Genomic DNA, 24,912 nt, shown 5'->3' on the forward strand with positions numbered 1-24,912 from the left:
GGACACGATCCTTCACAGCTTGGCGAAGCATCATTGCTCAAAGCTAGGGATGCCTATTGACAGGATAGATCTGCCAGTCACTAGTCATATGGATGATAGAAGGATTCTCTATCCAACAACATTGAATGTTTCCTAACATCTCGGTACGGCTCATTGAATTGTAATTATGTAAGTAAATCATGGAAGGGTGGGGTAATTGGAATTGTATTGAGAATCACTCAACAAAATCTTTTACATTCCCATAAGCTATATCAGAATGAAGGATAAAGAAGTTGAGATCACCATATCACATCAAAAAGGATATATGGCAGAAAAGAAAAAGGTTGCATATAGATAAGAAACTGAAAAAATTAAGTTCACATTTCCTTCAACTTACTTTGAAGTATGGATGCTGCAAAGCAACCTCTGCAGTCAAGCGTTTCTCCTGCAATGAAGTAGTATTATGGCAAGAACACAAAGCTTACATAATAAAAGGATAATGTAAAATAACAAGAGTAAGATAAACTAAACAACGGAAAAGCCCCAATTAATTTGGTCGAAATTGTGCCTAAAATCTGCAGCATATATTCTAATCAGTTGGCAAGAAGTCCACCTACTTGAGGAATGATGCACTGCAAAGAATCTTATCACTGCCTAGTAAAAATGTCAATGACATCCGTCGTGTACTGTCAATACTTCTAACCACCATGAACACCCGACTTCTACAACTTATCTCTTCTGATGACCAAGGGCCTTGTATCCTAGTGGTACTTCCTCACCTTCCAAAGTAGAAGGTCGAGAGTTCAACTCCCCATAGGTGCAAAAGTGAGTGTGTGTGTTGCCAATGAAAAAAATAATAATTTCTCTGCAGATGAATCTTCTTCATTTTAATGATCTTTAAAATTGTTGTCCATCACAACCCAGACATTGTAAAAGAGCACAAAAACCTTTCACCTTCCCAGAAAAGCATGCACAAATTGAAGAAAGTGCTTCCATCATTCTAAACAAGACCCCTAAGCCTAAAGTTGCCAGGAATACCTTAAGAGAGCTCAGAAAACTAAATTCAATTCTACCCCTTGCATATGTAAGTAAATAATATTTGTACTTGATTTGCACTTAATATATATGCAAATAACTCAATAACTTTTTGATCTGAGGGGGAGTTGCGTTTAACAATAAAAGAACTGAAATAGATTACGTTGCAAATGTTTACTTTCATAATTATAGTGATACCTCCATATTCTGCCAGTTAAATTAAGTGTTTAGTCTTTTTCCACCTCTACTTCAAGCACTTTTTTAGCCTTATTTCATATTTATATTAGTCTTTAGGTTGTGGCATTATGACAATACCATTGTTATTAGAATGAACTAAACCAAAACAATTTAAAACAAATAAAGGTCCAGCTGAAGTGGACGGAATTGTTGCCCAAAGGTCTCTAGCATGTCTATTACTTAGCTTGGCAAGAATCCACCAAGCTACTTGAGGAATGATGCAGAATGAGAATCAAACCCACAACCTAGTGGAAATGACAAAGACATCCCTCACATACTGCCAATACTTCAAACCACCGTAAATTACCTGATTTCAACCACTTATCAGTGCAGATGGATCTCCGTCAACTGAAAGAACTTTAGAATCATTATCCTTATAATTATTCCTTAGATTGTGCTAAAGATTCAAAATCCATTTTCATCTAAAAATAAATAAATAAACCCATTGGATTAATTCATAAACTTGCTCTCTCTTGTATGCTGAAACAAATATGTAAGAGCACATTGTAATGTTTTTGACTTTATATATATATATATATATATATATATATATATATATGTTAAAGTTAGATAAAATTTTATTCACCTGTGGGGCCCACATGATTTATAAGCCAATATAATGACTTATCTCTTCTTCTCTGCGTATCACACTCTCTCTCGTCCAGTAGCTCTTTTTTTTTTTTCTTTTTTTGTTCTTCAAAGCTTCAAGGCTTAATTTCTCTCTCATCTCTTATCGGATTAAGGTGCCGTTTGAGGCAAAACGAAGCCCACGACGAGCTCTACGCATCCATACGAATAATTCCAGATTTGGTGCCCTTCTTGGAGTTCGAAATTCAAAACCCATTTTTAAGGGTTTTGTGCAAATTTGAGGTAGGGACACCTTAATCCACTACCTTCTTGTTCCATTGTGAGTTATAATCATTTGTTGTGCCAAGCATACTTAATTAGAAGTTAATTTTATCAATGATTATTTTAAATGTTGTCTAGAGAAATTTATGTATTTGAATGTGAGTTGTTTTATGTGTAAAGCATGCTTAAATGTATTTTGTTATATTTTAATGTGTTAATAATTACTTGGGAGATGTTGAACATGTTGAATGTTTAATTTTATGGTGTAGAATTTTAAATGCCATGACATTGAATGTATGAAACATATATACATGCACATACCATTGGGTTTGCATGAAATGGGAGAAATTGTTCTTGAAATAAATATGGGGAATTTCAGGGAAGTGTTTTTGATGAAATGGTTTTATGCGAAACCCGATCGCTGTGGGGTTACCAACGGGCCGGAGGTTAATATAGCCTAGAGGGGACTAGGGAGTCGCCCTAGCGTGGTTGAGCTAGCTGGGCCCCATAATGACGCCGCGGGGTTACCAAGGGTCAGGGACACTAGCCAATCCTCCTCTCGTGTCGCGGCAGGGCTACCAAAGGGCGGGCTGTATTAACAGTTTGGAAATGATGTTTTGGATTATGAAAATGGGGAGCGACACTAGCATGCATTGCATCTCCTACCATTGCATTGGATATACTTGACATTGAATCGTTATGTTGTATTATTTCCCGACATTGTATGATCCCCATTTCCCATTGGCTTATACTTTGTTTGGATTCACAAGGACACAAGATGTGTGTCTTAAGTGTCACCTGCTGAGCTTTATGCTCACCCTACTATTTATATTATTTTTTTTTAGGTCTTGGAAATGAACTAGTGGACGACAATCCACCTCAAGCTTGAAAATTGTTAGAAGGTTGTTTGCTATTTTGTATTTTGACCGTTCTATGTATATTCGTAGTTGTGAAAATGTAACTAAGTTAGTATTCATGGCCTTGTAACTTAAGAACGAACTTATCTTTTGTTTGATGTAAATGAAACTAGTAGAATTATGGTATATGTTTCCATGCAATTGTATCATGTAACGTTGTAAGACAGGGACTTTAAATATTAATCTTGTATTTTGGGACTGTAATTATGATAATTTAGATTAATTGGTGTGTGGATGTTCCACCATGAAAGGAACTATGTTAAGGTATCATGAACGGATGAATGGGATGCTAGATGATTTTATGTGTTTTGTGTATTGGGACAGGTTGTTGAAGGTCCATTTTTAGGGGAGGTTATGCCGATTTTTTTTTTAAATTTTTGGCATCAGCTAGGGTCGTTACAAATTTGGTATCAGAGCGATGGTTCGAATATCATTAGGACGACGGGTAGAGGCTTGCCTAGGGTTGTCTGGGAAGTCATTTGCATTGTTATTTCCTTGTTTGGAAAAGTGTTTTGCTATGTGAAAAGCATGCTTAACTGCTTACTTACTTACGTGCTTATGTGTTTATATGCTTACATTAATGTGTTCATTGCATAGTATTACATGCTAAATGTTTGTACAGTATGTTTTTGCGTTGGGTTGTTCACGGTTGGACCTTAGTGTTATCGTTATTGAATTGTTTCCTTTGTTTTATAGAACGATGTCACGGCGTGAGGAAATTAGGGAAGTTGGCCCTAGACCGACTAGGGGTGATGTTGGTGAGAGCTCCAGCTCCAATCCGGAGGAGCTAAATGATGAGGATACACTTCTTAGGGACTTGATTCCCCCGAGAGCTGTCCCTACAAGGAGGGATAATGTTGAAGCACCCGTAGAAGTGGGTGAAGGTTCTGTGGCACTGGAGTTTAATCGTTTGTTGCAAAATGTCGTGAGGGCAACGATTGCTGCTCAGTAGCAGTCGGCACCACAACCTACAGTTCAAGTTGAGGAGACGCCAGCTCAGAAGTGTCTCAAGATTATTAAGGGGTTTTCTCAGCTGATGCCGGTTATGTTTGAAGGTGGTGCAGATCCAATGATAGCAGATGACTACATGGAGCAAGTTGAAACTCAATTGACTTCTATGGATGTGACAGAGGATCATTTGAAGATCATCCTAGCTACTTATAAGTTTACTAAGGATGCTAAATTATGGTGGAAGTCGGTTACGAGCCGATACAAGGTAGAAGAGATGAGTTGGGACAAATTCAAGGAATTGTTTTATGAAAAGTACTTTCCGCTTTCCAAAAGATGGGAGTTACAAGACCAGTTTCATAACCTTATCCAAGGGAACATGTCAGTGGCAGAATATGAAAACAAGTTCACTTCACTTTCTCACTTTGCTCCAAAAATGGTGAGAGATGAAGTTAATAAGACTCGGAAGTTTGTTTCTGGTCTTAATGATCGGATGAGGCCGTTGATCACAGCACAGTTCATTAAGGTTTACTCTGAAGCAGTGGAAAGGGCTTTGATGCTGGAAGTTGATAATAAAGAGAAGGATGCAAGAAGAGAGCAGTTGAAGCAAAAGAGGGGTGCAGGGCCATCTTCAGAAGGATCTTCTTGGAAAAGGAACAGGGGCGGTCCATCTCAGTTTCAGGGACAGCAGTCTGCACAATCTGCTCCTACCACTCCGTTGTCAGCTGGGTCTGATAGGAATGCAGTTGTTTGCTTTCAATGTCAGCAGTCTGGGCATTACAAGTCCAGTTGTCCTATTAGATTGACTTCAGTTTCTTCAGCTCCGAAGGCTTGTTATGGGTGTGGCCAGCAGGGCCATTTGATTCGGGACTGTCCGAGTCAGGGAGCAGGCACCACTAGTGGCAGAGGGTCACGGCAGAGGCTGTTACAGTCGGCTACGGTTCAATCAGGTTTCAGACCACCGCCGCCACCACCACAGCCTGCCTTGTCTTCTCAGGGTTCACGACCAGCTAGGAGGGATACTCCTACTGTGTCGGCACAACAGTCTGGTGTTCAGATTAGTAGTTCACAGGCACAGGCACCGCAGGGGCGTGTCTTTGCCCTTGCACCGACTGATGCATCTCCTGGATCTTTAGTTCTCCGAGGTATATTTCCAATGTTTGGTTCTTGGGCCCGTGTTTTGTTTGATTCTGGTGCATCTCATTCTTTCATTTCATCATCATTTGCACTTGCATCGGGGTTAGAGGTCAGTTTTATGGATTGGGCGTTATGTGTTGATACGCCAGTTGGAGTTTCAATGTCTTTGAGCCGAGTCATGAGGGACTGTTCCATTGTGATAGCCGGGCAGACTTTTGTGTTTGACCTTATCCTCCTAGAAATGACTAGCTTTGATGTCATTCTTGGGATGGATTGGTTAGCTTCTTTTCATGCCACGATCGACTGTTTCAGATGAAGGGTTACAGTTTGTACTCCCGAGGGAGACTGTTTATTTTTCGTGGGAGATCGGAGTGATTCCCACATTTCATCGTTTTATGGAATTCGTGGACGGAGTCGTGGTGATTACTTTTTGGCTACCCTTATAGCCGAAGAGGATGATGTTGTGGAATAAAATTATCCTGCAGTTGTTCGTGATTTTCTGGATGTGTTTCCGGAGGATTTAACAGAGTTGCCTCCACACCGAGAAGTGGAGTTCTCTATTGAGTTAATGCCAGGTACCGCGCTGATTTCTATGGCACTGTATCGTATGGCACCAGTTGAATTGGAGGAATTAAAAAGACAGCTTGATGATTTGAGGATGAAAGGTTTCATCCGACCGAGTGTATCACCATGGGGCGCACCGGTCTTGTTTGCTAAGAAGAAAGATGGTTCTTTGAGGTTGTGCATCGATTATCGGAAGTTGAATCGCGCCACCATCAAGAACAAGTATCCTTTGCCAAGGATAGATGATTTATTTGATCAGTTGAGGGGAGCCAGTTGTTTCTCCAAGATTGACTTGAGGTCTGGCTATTATCAGTTACGGGTTAGGGATGAGGATATCCCAAAGACAGCATTCCGTACACGGTATGGACACTATGAGTTCCTTGTTATGTCTTTTGGCTTGACTAATACTCCAGCGACATTCATGAACTTAATGAACTGCGTCTTTCGCGATTACTTGGACCAGTTTGTGGTAGTTTTCGTGGATGACATTCTTGTGTATTCACGATCTCGGGAGGAACACGAGATCCATTTAAGTATTGTTTTACAGATTTTGCGGGAGTATCGGTTGTATGCCAAATATGAGAAATGTGAGTTTTGGCTACAAGAGGTGAAGTTTTTGGGACATGTTGTTTCAGAAGGCAGAGTGTCAGTTGATCCATCAAAGATTGAAGCTGTTTTGAATTGGGAGCAACCCAAGAATGTGTTTGAGATCCGTAGTTTTCTTGGTCTAGCGGGTTACTACCGGAGATTTGTGAAAGATTTCTCCCGTTTAGCAGCGTCTATGACCCGTTTAACCCGGAAAGGGATTAAGTTTGCATGGAATGAAGCCTGTGAGTCATCTTTCCAGGAATTGAAGACAAGATTGACTACGGCTCCAGTGTTGGTGATACCTGAGCGTGGCTTGGGTTATGTGATCTATTGTGATGCTTCACATGATGGTTTAGGGTGTGTGTTGATGCAGGATGGTAGAGTAGTGGCTTATGGGTCTCGACAGTTGAAGACTCACGAGTACAACTACCCTACTCATGATTTGGAGTTAGCAGCAGTTGTGTTTGCTTTGAAGTATTGGAGACACTACTTGTATGGTGAAAGATTCGAGGTGTACTCGGATCATAAAAGTCTCAAGTACCTTTTCTCCCAAAAGGACTTGAACAATAGACAGAGAAGATGGGTTGAATTCTTGGAAGATTATAATTTTGACTTGCAGTATCATCCGGACAAGGCAAATGTGGTAGCAGATGCCTTAAGCCGAAAATCTTGTGGAACTTTGGCCTGTCTAGTTATTCGGAAGTGGAAGATGCTTAAGGATTTGGCAGAGATGGGATTGTATTGTTTTGATGATAATGTTGACAGCGAGCCGGCATTCTTGTTTAGTCTTATGGCTCAGCCTACTCTTGTTGAACGAGTGATTGAGTCACAAAGACAGGACCCGGATTTAGATGCCATTCACGCTTTGATCTCCAGTGGTGAGACAGTGAAAGATTGGGCTTTGTATACAGATGGGGGTCTACGGTTCAAGGGTTTGTTGGTGGTTCCTACTGTTTGTCGTGAGGACGTTTACGGGAGTTTCACACTTCCCGCTTTGCAGTTCATCCAGGTGGTACCAAGATGTATCACAATTTGAGATGTCAGTATTGGTGGAACGGGATGAAAAAATATGTTGCACAGTTTGTGACTAGATGCCTTACCTGTCAGCAGGTGAAGGCCGAGCATCAGAGACCAACCGGTTTGTTGCAACCATTACCTGTAGCGCAATGGAAATGAGAGTATATTGCTATGGATTTTGTGACAGGTCTTCCAAGGTCACGAAGGGGCAATGAGTACGTATGGGTCATCATTGACAGATTGACCAAGACGGCTCACTTTTTGCCTATTAAGGTAACAGATGATGCAGAGAAGCTTGGTGTTCTTTATGTGAAGGAGATTGTAAGGTTGCATGGAGTTCCAGTAACCATTGTTTCAGATAGGGATGCTAAGTTCACTTCAAAGTTTTGGGAAGGACTTCAAGCAGCGTTTGGCTCAGCGTTGCACCTGAGTACGGCATTCCATCCACAGACTGACGGTCAGTCGGAGCGTACTATCCAGATTTTGGAGGATATGCTTCGGGCATGTGTGCTTGACTTGGGTGGTAGTTGGGAGGATCACCTTCCACTTATTGAATTTGCCTACAACAACAGTTATCAGGCGAGCATTCAGATGGCTCCATTTGAGGCGTTGTATGGTCGACCTTGTAGGTCTCCTGTTTGTTGGACTGAGGTAGGCGAGACAGCTGCCTTAGGACCTGACATTGTACTCGAGACTACTGAGAAGATTAAGTTGATAAGACAGAGGTTACCTATAGCTCAGAGCCGACAGAAGAGTTATGCGGATAAGCGGAGGCGGTCGTTATCCTTTGAGGTGGGAGACCACGTTTTTCTTCGGGTTTCTCCACGGAAGGGATTGATGAGATTCGGGAAAAGTAGCAAGTTGTCTCCACGATTCATTGGACCATTTGAGATTTTGGACCGTGTAGGAGAGGTTGCCTACAGACTTGCTTTGCCACCACAGTTGGATAGGGTCCACAATATTTTCCATGTATCGATGTTACGGAAGTACGAGCCAGATCCATCTCACATTTTGAGTTGGGTTGATGTAGACATTGATGAGGATGTTTCCTACGAGGAAGGACCAGTTCAGATCCTTGACACACAACAAAAGGTGTTGAGGAACAAGACGATACCAATGGTGAAAGTCCTTTGGAGACACCATAAAGTCGATGAGGCTACTTGGGAGCTCGAACAGGAGGTTCGCTCTAAGTATCTAGAGTTGTTTTTTCTCTCAGGTATGGCTTGATTTCGAGGGCGAAATCTTTTTTAAAGTTAGGGAGAATGTAATGTTTTTGACTTTATATATATATATATATGTTAAAGTTAAATAAAATTTTATTCACCTGTGGGGCCCACATGATTTATAAGCCAATATAATGACTTATCTCTTCTTCTCTGCATATCACACTCTCTCTCGTCCAGTAGCTCTCTTTTTTTTTTATTTTTTTGTTCTTCAAAACTTCAAGGCTTAATTTCTCTCTCATCTCTTATCGGATTAAGGTGCCGTTTGAGCCCACGACGAGCTCTACGCATCCATACGAATAATTCCAGATTTGGTGCCCTTCTTGGAGTTCGAAATTCAAGACCCATTTTAAGGGTTTTGTGCAAATTTGAGGTAGGGACACCTTAATCCACTACCTTCTTGTTCCATTGTGAGTTATAATCATTTGTTGTGCCAAGCATGCTTAATTAGAAGTTAATTGTATCAATGATTATTTTAAATGTTGTCTAGAGAAATTCATGTATTTGAATGTGAGTTGTTTTATGTGTAAATCATGCTTAAATGTATTTTGTTATATCTTAATGTGTTAATAATTACTTGGGAGATGTTGAATATGTTGAATGTTTAATTTTATGGTGTAGAATTTTAAATGCCATGACATTGAATGTATAGAACATATATACATGCACATACCATTGGGTTTGCATGAAATGGGAGAAATTGTTCTTGAAATAAGTATGGAAAATTTTAAGGAAGTGTTTTTGATGAAATGGTTTTATGCGAAACCCGGTCGCTGCGGGGTTACTAACGGGCCAGAGGTTAATATAGCCTAGAGGGGACTAGGGAGTCGCCCTAGCGTGGTTGAGCTAGCTAGGCCCTATAATGACGCCGCGGGGTTACCAAGGGTCAGAGACACTAGCCAATCCTCCTCTCGTGTCGCGGCGGGGCTACCAAAGGGCGGGCTGTATTAACAGTTTGGAAATGATGTTTTGGATTATGAAAATGGGGAGCGACACTAGCATGCATTGCATCTCATACCATTGCATTAGATATACTTGACATTGAATCGTTATGCTGTATTATTTCTCGACATTGTATGATCCCCATTTCCCATTGGCCTATGCTTTGTTTGGATTCACAAAGACACAAGATGTGTGTCTTAAGTGTCACCTGCTGAGCTTTATGCTCACCCTACTGTTTATATTATTTTTTTTCAGGTCTTAGAAATGAACTAGTGGACGACAATCCACCTCAAGCTTGAAAATTGTTAGAAGGTTGTTTGCTATTTTGTATTTTGACCGTTCTATGTATATTCGTAGTTGTGGAAAAGTAACTAAGTTAGTATTCATGGCCTTGTAACTTAAGAACGAACTTATCTTTTGTTTGATGTAAATGAAACTAGTGGAATTATGGTATATGTTTCCATGCAATTGTATCATGTAACGTTGTAAGACAGGGACTTTAAATATTAATCTTGTATTTTGGGACTGTAATTATGATAATTTAGATTAATTGGTGTGTGGATGTTCCACCATGAAAGGAACTATGTTAAGGTATAATGAATGGATGAATGGGATGCTAGATGATTTTATGTGTTTTGTGTATTGGGACAGGTTGTTGAAGGTCCATTTTTAGGGGAGGTTATGCCGAATTTTTTTTTAATTTTTGGCATCAGCTAGGGTCGTTACACACATAAACCTCCAAAGAAGATACATACCATTATCTCCAGCAAATCCTAAAAGGTACTTTTGAGGGGAGAGGGAACATAATAGGAGCATATGCCACTTGATATTGACTATAGGCCAAAATGTTTTAGAATACAAAATGATGTATAGACATATGATTCTATGTCTTGCAATCCTTCTTAGGCATCAAATGATGTTTGGTTATAAAGCTCCTAGGAACTCTTTCTTTTGAGCATGTCCAAGGTATTTGCCTTGCCAATATATCCAAGCAGAGTTTATCCTTTGGAGGGAACTTTGAAGGACCAAGTTGATATCAAAGAAAAAGGTAATGTATATTGGTTTGAACAATAAGAAATTTAAAAAAAAAAAAAAAGAAAAAAAGAAAAAAAAAAAAATGAAGATGGGAAAAGATGCCTTTTAGACTGTAAGACCGAATAAGTCAGAAATATATACCTAGTTTAGAAATTTATAAGGAGAAGAACGTCCCTCACTCTCAATGTCATTAAAATTGCAGAAATTTTTGAAATTCCAAGAAAGGCAATGGGGAGATGAAGAATTGAAGAATAAATGCTTTTTAATCAATTTATTACCTAGAAAAGCAATTAAATGAGGAAATGAATCCAAGGATCCTCCGTATCTAAATGAGAGAACCATCACCAACCCTAAGCTTCACATAACAAGATAACTTAGCCTTAAGTGATAGAATTTGTATTGGCAGTAATGACTTTCAATGTCATTCCCACTATGGTTACATCCATATACTTTGAATAACTATGTTGCAAAGGGAATCCATATCCCTAGAGAGCCTCTAAAGCCACTTTTGGACAAGAGTCTTATTTCTACCAATTTAACATCAAGACCAGCAAACGACTTGGAATGATAAGGTAGGTCTAACTTAAATGGTTTCATTAAGCCATTGCACTCTACTTTTTGATTGTAAAACCACCCTTCATCTTTACTAAGCTCATATAATCTCTTCAGGAGGCCCCCTTTTTCTTTGCTTTTTTTCTCATAATCCGGTACAGAGACTACATGCTAATTTACTAAGCTCATATGAAGTCGTCAACCCTAACCAAATCCAGCCTGAGCTAATCAACCCGAAGCCAACCCATCCTTAATTTTTTAAGCTCGGGTTGCATTCGGGCATGTAACTCGGGCTGAAATTGTGGTTGAATTTAGGCTTCCAACTTGGGTTGCTATTTTGAGTTAAATTCGGTGGTTGTAGTAAGAAATGAAATGACCATAACTTTTTCCAACTAAAATAATTGAAGATATTGGCATGAAATAATAACAAATGGATTAAAAGCTAATAAGTTCAATATGTCATTATATATACATATATATGTTACAAACAAGTGAACCCACTAAATAACTAATCAAATGCAACAAACACAAATATATATACATATATATCAGGATTGTTCATGGATAGAAATGAAACTTGCTTTGTGCAAGATGAATTACACACATGCAAGCTACATTCAATTATTATAATGGACAATTTAGCCACACATTGGCCCATCGGATTTTATAATTTGGGACGGACTCGGTTGGTATTCGGGTTCTACGACACAGCAACCCGAAATGAAATTGGGTTTGTTTTTTAACCGAAGTCCGGACTGAATTGCAATTTACACAACCCAAACCCAAAATTTTTCAGATTCGGCTCAAGTTGGGCCCGCCCGAGTTGCACCTCTATATTCAATTTTTGAGAAACTATAATATCAGGGAAACTCTAATGCAGCAACTTCGAAGCTTTCCAGCAAAAAAACTTTGGTGATCATCTGGAAAATCAAATTTAAATGGTCTATCCACTTTTATAGGAGGCGGCTTGATTTGGATAATCATAAAAGAAGGGTCTGAAATGCCATAATGGCGAAATATGGCTTTAGAGTAATGAAATCCAGGGACCAGTTCTCAGTAACTTCGATATTCATCATAACTCCTCGAGGAAACACTATGCATTCAATATCCTCCATAAACTTTGCATCTCTTTAAATTTATATATCAGATTCATACCATCCTAGATCCGATGCATGAAACAAGCCAAAAGCTCACGACCCTATCGTTGGTTCACAGTTGTCGTACACTTTTGTGCCCCCAACCATATATCATTCTCTCTACAACTCCATATCTATAGAAGTCTCCCATGCCAATATTAGTCAAGACACTCAGAGAGCTTATTTTGTCTTAAGTGGGTAATTCTTATTGGTGGACTCTCTCTTCTTTGTTGTTTCAATTTCAATATTTCAGAAATTCTGATAATGCTCGAACTAATAAAGTTAAATTAAAATTGCATATAGTCTTCTTTTTCTTTTTCACAGATAAAATTAGGGTTTAGAGAGATGAAAAAGAAGAGAGCCCAAGTAGATGAATCATATTACACACCATCGTTTCAGAATTTCAGGAACTGAAAAATCATGTGTGAAGTGACCAAAGATTCTTGTAACTAAAAGAATTAGACACTATGCTCAATAGTATGTCTTTAACTTTAAATTTCCTTCAATTCTAAGTGTTTTGACTTAATTGGAGTGCATCAACATATTATCAACATCATCAGTCGTCATCACTAGAGTCAACATTGACATCAACATCCTCATAACGTTGACATTAACATCCTCATCTAAGATCGTCATCTAGAATAAGCATGGATATACATTTGATTAAGATAAACTGAAAAGAGACTTCCTATCATAATTGGTCATTTTAAAACCAACATCATTAATACAACGGTAAAGGGATTTATATAATTCAATTAGTTAGGCAAAAAAAAAACATACTTGTTTTCTTTTTTCCCTACTCCACCCATTCCCATCAACTCTCTTCTTTCAGAAAAGAGACCTATATTATTAGGACAAAAGAGGAAAAGTTTTAAAAGCATTAATAAACTTGTAAAACATATATTCTGAAATTGAAAACTAAACTTCCAAGTCTTTAATTCCCATTAATAAATTGTTCAAGCATCACATCATAACAATATTATATATATATATATATATATATATATATATATATATATATATATATGTAGAAACAAAAACAAAAACAAAAAATCAGTATGTAAAACATGAATAAATTAACGTAACCAATAGCTAAAAATGCCAATTAAAATTTTAGAAAAAGTAAGAATTTGTTACCTGATGACTGAGGAGGCATGTTTCTTGAACCTTATTCTTGCTAAATGTTAAGGCCAAAGGCTAACCCTAAAAATAAGAAAACACTCAAGTTGTGAGGAAGAGGTTTCACAAACTCACTAATAACAATTAAAACACCACCATCTAAGTACTATCTGTATCATATATCAACCCAACTCAACTATGTTTTCAGTCAAAATGTTTGGACACCTATCCGTAGAAAGAGATGTGATTACGGATAGGTATGATTAACACATATTATACTCTGCTCTTATGTTAAATTAATCCAATAACAAGTATAATACATCAGTTTAGGAATAATTTTCAAAATTAACAAATCAATAACCCGATATTCTGCATTCTAATAACAAAAGAAAATCAAAAACCAAAATTTGAAACTAAAAATATGGCAGAAAGATTGAATATATCATTCGAGCATTACATAGATTGTATTTCTATGTGAAACAAAATATCCAGGATTTCTCAATGGGATGGGCTAAATCAAAATATATCAACCAAAGTCGACTGTTGTTTAATTCAATTTTGGTTAACTAACAATGTTTTTTTAGACAATTGACTGATTAAAGCATCGAAAATCCTATCTGGGTAATTAATTAAAAAAATTACCAATTTATTTTTGAACAATTCACCACTCAGTACCCTATCTCTTCTTTTGATCAATTTACTAATCCTATTTGAGAATCTACTAGTGGAAGCAGAGTGTGAGGTAGTTCATGGCAAGCCCCTTCCAACACTATGGAATTCACTCAAAAGCATGCTTTTTGTAAGTATTTTAATTTTCAAGAAGTAACTTTAGAGCTTTACCCTATATTAAGTACTTTTGCTTGTCAAAGTTTTTGTTATGATTTTTTTTTTTTAGTTCTGAAAAGATTTTCATCTTCAAAAAGCTTGGCATGTTGATAAAATTGTTTAAGATTCAATCTCTGCAGATTTATAATCCAATTCAGATTCTTTTTTTTTTTTTTTTTTTCCTTTTTTCATGCCCAGCTTCAAATTTTCTTGTAGACATATTTGACACAAAAAAAAAAAAAAAAAAAAAAAAAAAAAAAAAATAGAAGTTATAGAAATTAAAATATATATATTTGTTTTGCTGAAATATTGCGGTGATTACCTCAAAATGCAATGCAAATTTTGTTACTTTATATTGTAAAAAAATATATCATAAAAAATTTCACCAAATAGGATTTAGTTTGCAAAACAAGAATTACAGACCTTGATTAGTTGATTTAGAAAAAAAATTAAAACACAAGTTAGCAGTTCCAGATAGAGAGGGGGGCAAGCTTGAGAGTTGAGAGGCAGCGGCCCAGCGGCTGAAGTTTGTGAACGGCGAACCCGAACTAGAACAGCGGGCAATGGAAACTGAAATATATGGGTTTTGATTTTTTGAACAATCTGAAATGATATGCCGATATGGGTTTTGAACTTTTGATTCTTGAAGACAGATAGATATACTGAAATATATGGGTTTTGAACTTCTGATTCTTGTAGATTTTGTAGCTTGCGGTTGCAGGGAGAGAGAGAGAGCAAGTTCAGAGTTGATAACGAGAATAGAGATGGAGGCGATTGGGGGAGAGGCTGAAATGATTTGCCCTAAAAATACGTAATACTGTATTTTGTTTTTTTGGTGACCCATCATCCATGGGCCCATAAATTTTGAGGCCCTAGTTTGTCGCCTTGGTTTAGGGTCGGCCCTCGCCTTGGTTTGGGCTCTGGGCTTCTTTGGCTTGGCCTTTATTTTAATATGGTGGCTGAGTTGATTTGGACTTGATTGGGTAAACTAATTCTATTAATTATTATTATTATTATTATTTTGCTGGGCTAAAATTAGTATAGTAAGAATAATAATAATAATTTGGAGTGGGCTTGAGCCCACCCTTATATCCACCCTTGGTTGGGGGTAGTTGTTAACACCTAAAATATAATCCGAAGTAATCATGCCATGTGGTCAAAAATTCCGGTGATCAGAATTAAGGTCATGAATTAATATTGTGTTTGGTATGCAAGAATAAAATGGAATACAAGTAGGAATGGAATAGAATGGTCATTCTCATTCTATTATTTGGTTGTAAATATGAAATATGTAGAGATGGAATGATAATAACTATTCTAATGTTTGGTTGGATAATATTAAATTTAGTATGTAATAAATTTCAAATTAAGTTCTGCAAAATATCCCTGTTAGTAAAAAATAAATTAAATTAACAAAATGACATTCTTCTATAATTTTTTAAAGATAAATGGTGATAGTGGTAGTGGTAGATAGTAATGGAGGTGGAAAGCGGTAGTGGTGGAGGTGGTGCTATTGGAAGGTGGCGATGTTGGTGAAAGGCAGCAGTGATGAAAGGCAGTGGCAATAGTGTTGGTAGTGGAGGTGGCGGTGGTGGAATGTTGTGGCGGTGGTGGAATGAGGTAGCGGTGGTGGTGATAGAAGGTGGTGGAAGGCAATGACGGTGGCGGTGGTGAAAGGCGGCGGCAGTGGTGGTAGAAGGAGATGGCGGTGGCGGTGGCGGCGGCGGCGGCGGAGGTAGTGGAAGGTGGTGGTGAAAGGTGGTGGCGGAAGACGGTGATGGCGGTAGTGATGGAAGGCGGCAGCGGTGGTGTAAGATGGTGGCAGTGGCGATGGTAGTGGTGGCGAAAGGTGGTGATGGAAGGTGGCAACGGTGGTGGTGGTGATGGTAAAAGGCAGGGCGATGGCGGCGGCGATGGTGGTGAAAGGCGGGGCGTTGGCGGCGATGGTGGTGGTGATGGCGGTGGTGATGGTGGAAGGTGGTGGCGGTAGCAGTGGTGAAAGGTGGCGGCGGCGGCGATGGTTGGGGCAAAGGAATGGGAGTCGGTGGTGAAAGACAGTGGTAGTAGTGGAAAGCGGTGAGTGGTGGTGAAAGTCGATGGCAGTGGTGGAAGGCGGTGATAGTGGTGGTGAGAGGTAAAGGTGGTTGTGGTGGAAGACAATGGTGATTTTTAGATTTGGAACATGAGAGTTTTTTGGGAAGTTGATTTTTTTAAAAAATTTACTTGGGAATGGAATTGTCATTCCATAAGTTTAATTGTGAAATGGATTTTCATTCCAATGGAATGGCCGTTCCCACTTTAAATTGCATACCAAACAAAGGAATAGTTGGAATGGGTATTCCATTCTATTCATGCACACCAAACGCAGCATAAGAAAAATGGCCATGATCAAGATGCTAAGTCACTATGGTCATGATCCAGAGTCTCAACCAAGACTCTCAGTCACTGTGGTCATGATCAGGAGTCTCGACCATTATATCTCAGAGTCACTATGGTCATGATCCAGAGTCTCAACCAAGACTCTCAGTCACTATGGTTATAATAAGGAGTCTCGACCATTATCTTTCAGAGTCAATATGGTTATGATCCAGAGTCTCAACCAAGACTCTCAATCACTATGGTCATGATCAGGGATCTCGACTATTATCTCTCAGAGTCACTATGGTCATGATCCAGAGTCTTAACCAAGACTCTTAATCACTATGGTTATGATCAGGAGTCTCGACCATTATTCTCAGTCTCTATGATTATGACCAAGAATCATAGCCAACTATGGTCATGATCAGGAGTTTCAGGCATTTATCTCTTAGTCATTATGACCTAAAAAAGTTCTCGACCAACTAGGGTTGTAACACCCCCACATTTCCCACGCATAAGTTGATCAGGCTTATACACGAAAAACGAGGGATATCAAAAACAATTGGCAATATACAAGCATGGAATACAAAATGATGGAAATAAAAGAATTTAGACAGGAAAGAAACATTAAATAATACAACATCCATCCATCCTTTATTTAATACAGTACTTCATTACAACTTGGAAATCCTACGTCAGGGATCCCTAAATATAACCCTGAGAGTTCAACGTCAAAAGTAAATAAAAACTGAAACTGAAATACTACATAAAACTTCTACCCTGCACTGGATCGTAGGAGTAGATGAGTTCGGATGATGGTCCCACACTGCTAACCTCAGCCTTGAAACGGATACTGACCGTATCCTGAAATAACAACAATGGTGGGTCAACCCCACGAGCAAGTCCTCTCTACTATGACCCAAATCAGAGAATCAAATAAATTAATCATTATGAATCGGATGAGTACTATATCTGTATACATCCTATGGGAACTATCCAATGTATAACATGACCTCAACCAGAATAGACGGTGATCACTTAGACTCACACTAGGTGGTCAAGTGTCGCCTTTCCCTACCCGGGAAATCAGCTATTATACATGGTGCACGGTACTGACAACACAGACTATAACGAACTACACAGTGATAACACCTCGCAAAGTACTGATGAATATACTGAGCATATCAATTAGGCAACACATGTCAACAATATTAATAAATATACCGAGTATGTCAATTAGGCAACACATGCCAATAATATTAAACCACATACCCCGACAGCCACACATCTGTCTATCGCAACGAATGCATAAGGTATAAATGAGTCTAAACTTATTAGCCAGCTCATATGGTTCTATATGGCAACACATCCATATAATATAAATGCGACATAATTAAACAGTCCATTTATTTCCTGAAATGCACACAGCATAATATTCATGGTTTATATATCAATTAACAGTATAAACATCCTATAAGATATCATGGATAATTTATCTGATTAAAACCATGGCCTTATTTAATTTAATAGTAATGTTTGATACCATTAAATACGATAATAACACTATTTATATTTAACAATGTCGTTTAAATAAATCACATTAGTATCCGTACTGCGAACGAGCCAATAAATGCTTAGAAAAGATTAATCGGCCATAAGAATAAGTAACGGGTGTTAAAACAATAATTTCGTGGCCCGTTAAACCCGTAATTACCAACACAGTACCTAAAAATCCAAGTTTTAAGGTTCTGGAATTTACAAAACAGGCCCTAGGGGTATTCTGGTAATTTCCAGCAGCTGTAGGGACCCCACACGCGCCCTCACGCGCCTCCCAGAGCCTCCCCACGCGCAGCCCAACCTTCCCCACTCTCCCACGCGCCTCCACGCGCGTCTGGCATCAGCCACGTGCTCCCACGCGCGTCTGGAGAGTCCCACGCGCATGCACGCGCTGCCACGCGCGCACTAGGGGTGCCTTGCTGACGCGGCGTGTGCTGGTTGGTCGGTTGCATCAGATTTCCTACGTGCGCGCCACACCGGATCAATCCACCTACATCTCCTTCATCCAACGTCCACGGATCCGGGTGTACCGCGGTATCATGGACCGCGATGCACCGGATCAATCAGACTCCACTAATGGCCAGGATGCACGCGTACACCCTCCTATGGTGCGCCGCGTCGCACCGGATCACTCCGGTCGTCTCCCCCACTGCCGGCGACCGGAAAACTCGCCGGAAGGTCGCCGGAAATTGCAGAAAATGCCCGGAAAAATCTAGAAAATTCTAGAAAAATCCCTAAAGTCTTATTTAATTATTTTTAGCCATTATTAATTTCATAGGACATTAAATAAATATATACCATCCTATATGATTAAAATTCCATTAATTTAATAAAATAAAATTAATAATTTATTAACCTCCAAACCTTGGCTCTATGCATAAAAATAAGCTAAACAATTAATTTATTAATTCAAAGGGGAAAAGTAGATAATAACTTGCCTTTTTGGATTTAAAATAAATCCGCCGGTCTGCGCGTAGTCGGGTAAAATTGCCTACACCGGTCCAAGCTTCTTTCTCTTTCTCTTTTCCTTTCACTCTTATAAAATAGCTCTCTAGAATTTATACTTTGCTTCTAACTCCCTTTTATTTTCTTCTAAGGCAAGCTAGTTAATTTATATACAAAATATATAATATAAATATTACAAATATCTTATTTTTTCATCAACTAACCATCCTCCCAATCATATGGCTTCAATTCCAACCATAACCATTGATGCAATCCTATCCTAATCTCTAATTTCATCATGACTTTGGTTTAATACTATTATTATTATTATAACTATTATTATTTTTATTACTAATATTATTATTAATAAACTTTTATTATTATTATTATTATATTCTTATTATTATTATTATTAAACTAATATAATTATTATTATTGTTATTACAAAATAATATATTATATCATCATAATACTTTATAACACAAATATAATACTCTAATTAACTAATATTGCTTAATTAAACATAATCAACAAATAAAAGTAATTAAAATAATACATGCACAATTAAATGAATAATATTACTATTTTAACATACACAATTAATTTACATGCACAATTAAATGAATTTAATAAAATAATGTAGTATGCACAAATAAATAAAATTAATTAACCTAACACAAAATTAATTTAAATACATTCTTTAAAATTACGGGGTATTACAAGGGTCGAGAGTCTCTACCAATGATCGAGAGTACGCCTAATTGATGGACAAGCTCATATTGAGATGGATCTAATATCTCTTCGGGTCTTAGTCATTTGAAGAATATTTGGTGTAATTCAAATGAAGACCGAATGTAAATCTCAATGTTTCAAGAACCCAACAAGTCTGGTCTGGAAACTTAAAGAAAACTTGAAATAGAAAATGACAACTTGACCATGTCAGAGGTCTAGAGATTCAGAACTATAGATGGAAGATTCTCACCTACATCTGATGAAGAAAATTAGAATTGTCAGCAATCAAATGATTCCAAGCCAATGTACATATCAAGCCAAGCATGACAGGTGTAGATAATTGAAAATGGCCTGAAGACCAAAATCATTAGATATGAAAGAATTTGCACCATTTAGTAAAAATTACTATGCCAGACACATTTGTATCTGCCCATGGAGAGATGTGCAAGTCAATCAACTTGACCAGCTTAGCAAGATGGTTAGAAAAAGTCGTTTTCAGCTTGCAACCAATTAATTTTTTCAAAAACGGATTGAAAGAGACAGCACCAGGCTGAAACCTCTATAAATAACCACTAAATTCTCACAAGGAAGGGTTCAGCACAATTTCTAAAGTTTAAGCCTTTAGCATTCATATCACTTAGCATTTAGTTTTTATTTGCTCAAGTTCAGTTTATTACTATCAGTTTAGTACTTAGTTCATCTTTCAGCATTCAATACTTTAGTTTCCATTTTAATTAAGAGTTTGTAATTCATTCGTCATTGTAATCACTCATGTTCAATAAAGAAAGGTTTGCAGATTCAGGTATATTTATTACTCAATTAATTTGCTTTTAATTAATACATATCTTGAATGTTTAAAGTGCTTTCTTAAAGACAATAACGACCTTAAGGAGAGGGTCGTTCCTACTCTCCAACTTTCGCCTGAATTACATTAGGTCGGTGACCCAACCTAAGGGCGGAGGGACCCAGTGCCTACGGGGGCGCCTCCCCCCCCCCCCCCCCCCGAAATTTTATTATTATTATTATTATTATTATTATTATTATTATTATTATTATTATTATTATATATAAATTTTATAAAATTTTCAAATTTGCCCCCCCCCCCTAAAAAAAAATTTGTTTACATATTGAGGGGTGATTCAATCATTCAACTTATATAATATTGAAGGATAAGAGATCGGCATAACTTCATAAGCTGTTCTTTTTGTTTCGGGAAACTGGAAAGGCAAAGTAATATATTCCACTTTACATCCACTTTTGCTATTCGGATTCTTCTAAACTCCATCAACAAAATCAAAAGAGAATTAGCCTTGTTTTGCTATCATTCTGTCATTGATTCCCTAGGTAAAACTTACTTCTTTTTTTTTATATACAATTTGGAAAGCCTATTTTTTTTTTTTTTGGTCACAATTTCACATCAATCACATGATTCACATCTATTTTAGTTTTGATCTTACTTGAATTGTGAATATATATAACAAAATTTATTATTTATAAGCGAATTTATGTTGATTTTATATAACGTGATAATATTATATGTGACATATCGATCTTGAAATGGTTCATGCCTGTCATATGAGATAGATGATGTGTTTGATGACAATTGAAAATTTGAAATCGAAATTAAAACAAAACAAACAATAGCAACAACCCATGTGGCCCATGTGGGCGTCTGCTCCAATTTTCCAAAGATATTCCTTCACTAGCTACAGCCATCCTTGAACTTTTAAATTTTGCAGGAAACATTTTATTGTGAATTAATCAAGAATTAAAGCTAGTGAAGTAATCCAAAATAAAGTTCAAGAATTCACTTAAGAAACTCATAAATGTATATTATGTATTTAAACTCATGTGTGTATTAGTGTGTGTGTGTGATTGTGTGTGTGTAGAGAGAGAAGTATGTGTGTGTGTGATTCTGTGAATACTATCCAAAGATAGGGAATATGTATTTGGGCCATTTGGCTGTGTTATATATAATTGGAGGGTGTATTAAGTTTAAAGAAAAGAAGGGTAAAGGATGACTTTGACATTGTAGACGCGTGAGAGAGTTATTTTTAGGAGACTGAGTAATTGTAATACCCCTCGGATCCGAGACACGGGTTGATCAGGCCCAGGCCTAAACCCGAGGGAATATCAAATAATTAATATGTTAAAATGAATACGGAATACAAAATAATGTAATAAGAAATAAAAATAATAAGCTGAAAGAAACTAGAACAAAAATCTTCAAAACATAATTATTTAAATCCGTTAATCCAAAACTTCATAAGTTTACAACTCGGGAATCCATCCAGTGGACCCCTTATTAAAACCCAATAGAAACTATAATATCTGAAATAGAATCTAAAGCTAAACATAAAAAAGATTCATACGTAGTTGGAGGAATGAATATCTGTATCTGCTCTGCACGTCCAAGCTCTAACCCTAGAACTGACGGACACCTAAAAAATAAAAAGTAGGTCAGGCCCACATGCAAGTCCTATCCTACTACGATCCAAACAGTAATCCGATACGCAGATACATCCTAGATAGCTCAACAATATCTATCTAGTCCATACATATATATATCAACACTAAGGGATATTCACTGGACTACAGTAGGGGTCTCAACCTGAATAGAAGGCAACATGTGAAAACGCACCCAAAGGTGGGCATGAGTACCTAGACCTAACAGGGTATACCTCAACCTAATTTAACCAGTTACGCATCCACTGCATATATGCACCCTAACCAACGAGTCTGAAACTCAAGCTCATCTCGTAGTACTATAAACATATATATAAAGTCCGTCAAAAACTAGGGTATGTCATTCAAATACTTATTGAGATGACATACAATATACAAAACTAGTTAGTCACTCAACTTATTCAGTTGATATGACTTAACTACCATCCATTACTTCAGGAAGCCATTCAACTTAGTCGCAGTTGATCTGACTCAATCGCAATTTAGATTCAATATTTTTCAATCCATCCTTTAATCCATTAGGGTAGGTTTAAGCGTTTTGAGCTAAACCGTCCCTAGTATGTCACCGTCCCATACCGATGCATACAATCCTCCATATCTATGTAAATTACAAAACATAATAATAAGCTAGTAATTTACAATCCAAACCATTATCCATATCATTGCAGAAAAGTATTTAAAATTTCAGCAATATAAATCCCAGCATTAATTCATGTAATTGCACTAGAGAATTTGATATTCCAACAATGAACATCCAGAGCATGCATAGTTTAAATCTTAAAAATAAAATGATCTATCATGCATCCAATATAAGATTTATAATCTTATTATAATCCATTATGTTACCCAAAATTTAACAAAGCAATTTGGTTCTTTCCATCCATTATCAGTATGCTAAGTTGTATACTTTTATACTGATTCATCCTTTAAATAATTTGTAAAAATTATTTACATATCCGTATTGTCAAATTTCCTAAGCATAAGAAGTGTATTATGCATTTTAGAACCATCCAAAGTCCATTTAACCCATTTAGATTACTTAAAATAGGTTCCAAAACAATTCTGGGCAATTAAAACGAGGATCCAGGTCACGGTCCAACTGAGCCGGCTGAACTGCCAACTCAGTCGGCTGAGTCCCCAACTCAGTTGGCTGAGTTTATGCTGACATCGTCTTCTTTGTCTGTTCTCCGTCTGTTCAGCCTCTGTAAACCCTAAAACTCCATTGTTAAGGCCTCTAAGCTTCAACCTAAGCCCCATACGTCTATACTAAGTTATTTTAGATATTTTTACATGCAAATATTTAAATTTAAACATAAATTATGCATCAAGAATTTCAGAATCATTCAAAATAAGAAATTGAAACTAAAAACATATACCCTCTGTTTTAATCCAATTAAGCATGCATGACTAATCAATTTTAGCATGTAATAATCCCTTGGAGTCTAGCTAGGCATGCACAGAACACAGATTAAAGGGAAAGAATAGAACAGAGACTTGCCTTCGAGACTTTGGTTTTAAATCTCTAACTGTCGTCTCTGAATTTTTCGTCAACGTCCTAGGTTGCCGTTCACCACCTCCGGTGCTCTTGGTTCAACCCAGAAGCACTCCACTCCTTCCTCCTTAAGCCTCTCTGTAAATTACTCAAGCTCCCTCTCTGTTTCTCTGCCCTCACAACTTTCTGTATCTCTCTGTTACGTGAATAGGATTAACAAAACCCTTGGCCGACGTATACTTAGGTATTTATAGGTTTTATTTGAAACCCTAAATTAAATCATAAACCAACTACAAGTCAGCTCAACGTGAATCCTAAAAGAAAACTAAAACCCTAATATTAATATATATGGAAACCAAAACACGGACCACAGTTAAATTAAAAAAACTGTATATTTAAATAGCCACATAAGCACATAATTAAACCAGTACTAACTAAACAAATGTCAGTTAAATAAAATTAAAAAATAAATAAATAAAAAACAAACAAATAAATCACATAACTCCATTAAATTAACAAATAAACAATTAAACAAATATAAATGCAATTTAAACAATTTATAAAATACCAGGACTATCCTTTTGAAATTAGGGGTATTACAGTAGTGATGTATGAAAAGAGTTATAATTTGAACTTTCTCAAACTATATATTGATATTGATCTAGCTTTCTATCAATTCATTGATGAATTATTCGTATAAAGATTTTGTTACGTAGATGTGTGAGCCATCTCTAGTTTTCACTTTCATCATTTCATAAGATCAATAGTTAATTTTTTTTGTCCTATTTTATTCTTGATTATCTGCATATTTCGTCACATCTCAACATCCCACATATTATAATTGAGTTCTCTAAAATTTGAAAAGAAATATAATTTGCATTTGGGAACATCTATCCTTAATAATTAATATGATAAATAGAGCGCGTGATTGCAATTTACAATCATAAATTTCTTCTCTTTTTTTTCCCCTAAATAATCGATTTCTTTTTTAAATAGTTATGCAAGAAAAAATTGATCAATTATGTAAAAGAAAGTCAGAGTTGACATCTTCTATAGAGAGAAATGACACCAACTCTTCTATAGAGATAAATGATGATAGTTTAAAGCAAAGCCATTTCGACATTAACTTGGAACACATCCATTTTTTCTCTCCTCAACCTCTTTGCCTCTGCTCGACCTCTCTATAACCCATCTTCTCTCTCTTAAACCTCTCTGCAACGGCATCTTCTCTCTCTTCAACCTCTCTGCAACTAAAAGAA

At 37.1% G+C, this 24,912-nt stretch overlaps 1 protein-coding gene across 4 annotated transcripts in view; it reads left to right on the forward strand.

The window, feature by feature from the left end:
* The window catches only part of LOC132279899 (probable protein phosphatase 2C 51), a 74,887-nt gene that overhangs the window by 6,841 nt on the left and 43,134 nt on the right, over nt 1–24,912 (forward strand). The window lies entirely within an intron of this gene.

This window comes from Cornus florida, unplaced genomic scaffold, assembly GCF_030987335.1.
Source record: "Cornus florida cultivar Cherokee Brave unplaced genomic scaffold, ASM3098733v1 CherokeeBrave_3.0.0_Hap2_Chr10, whole genome shotgun sequence".
NCBI lineage: Eukaryota > Viridiplantae > Streptophyta > Magnoliopsida > Cornales > Cornaceae > Cornus > Cornus florida.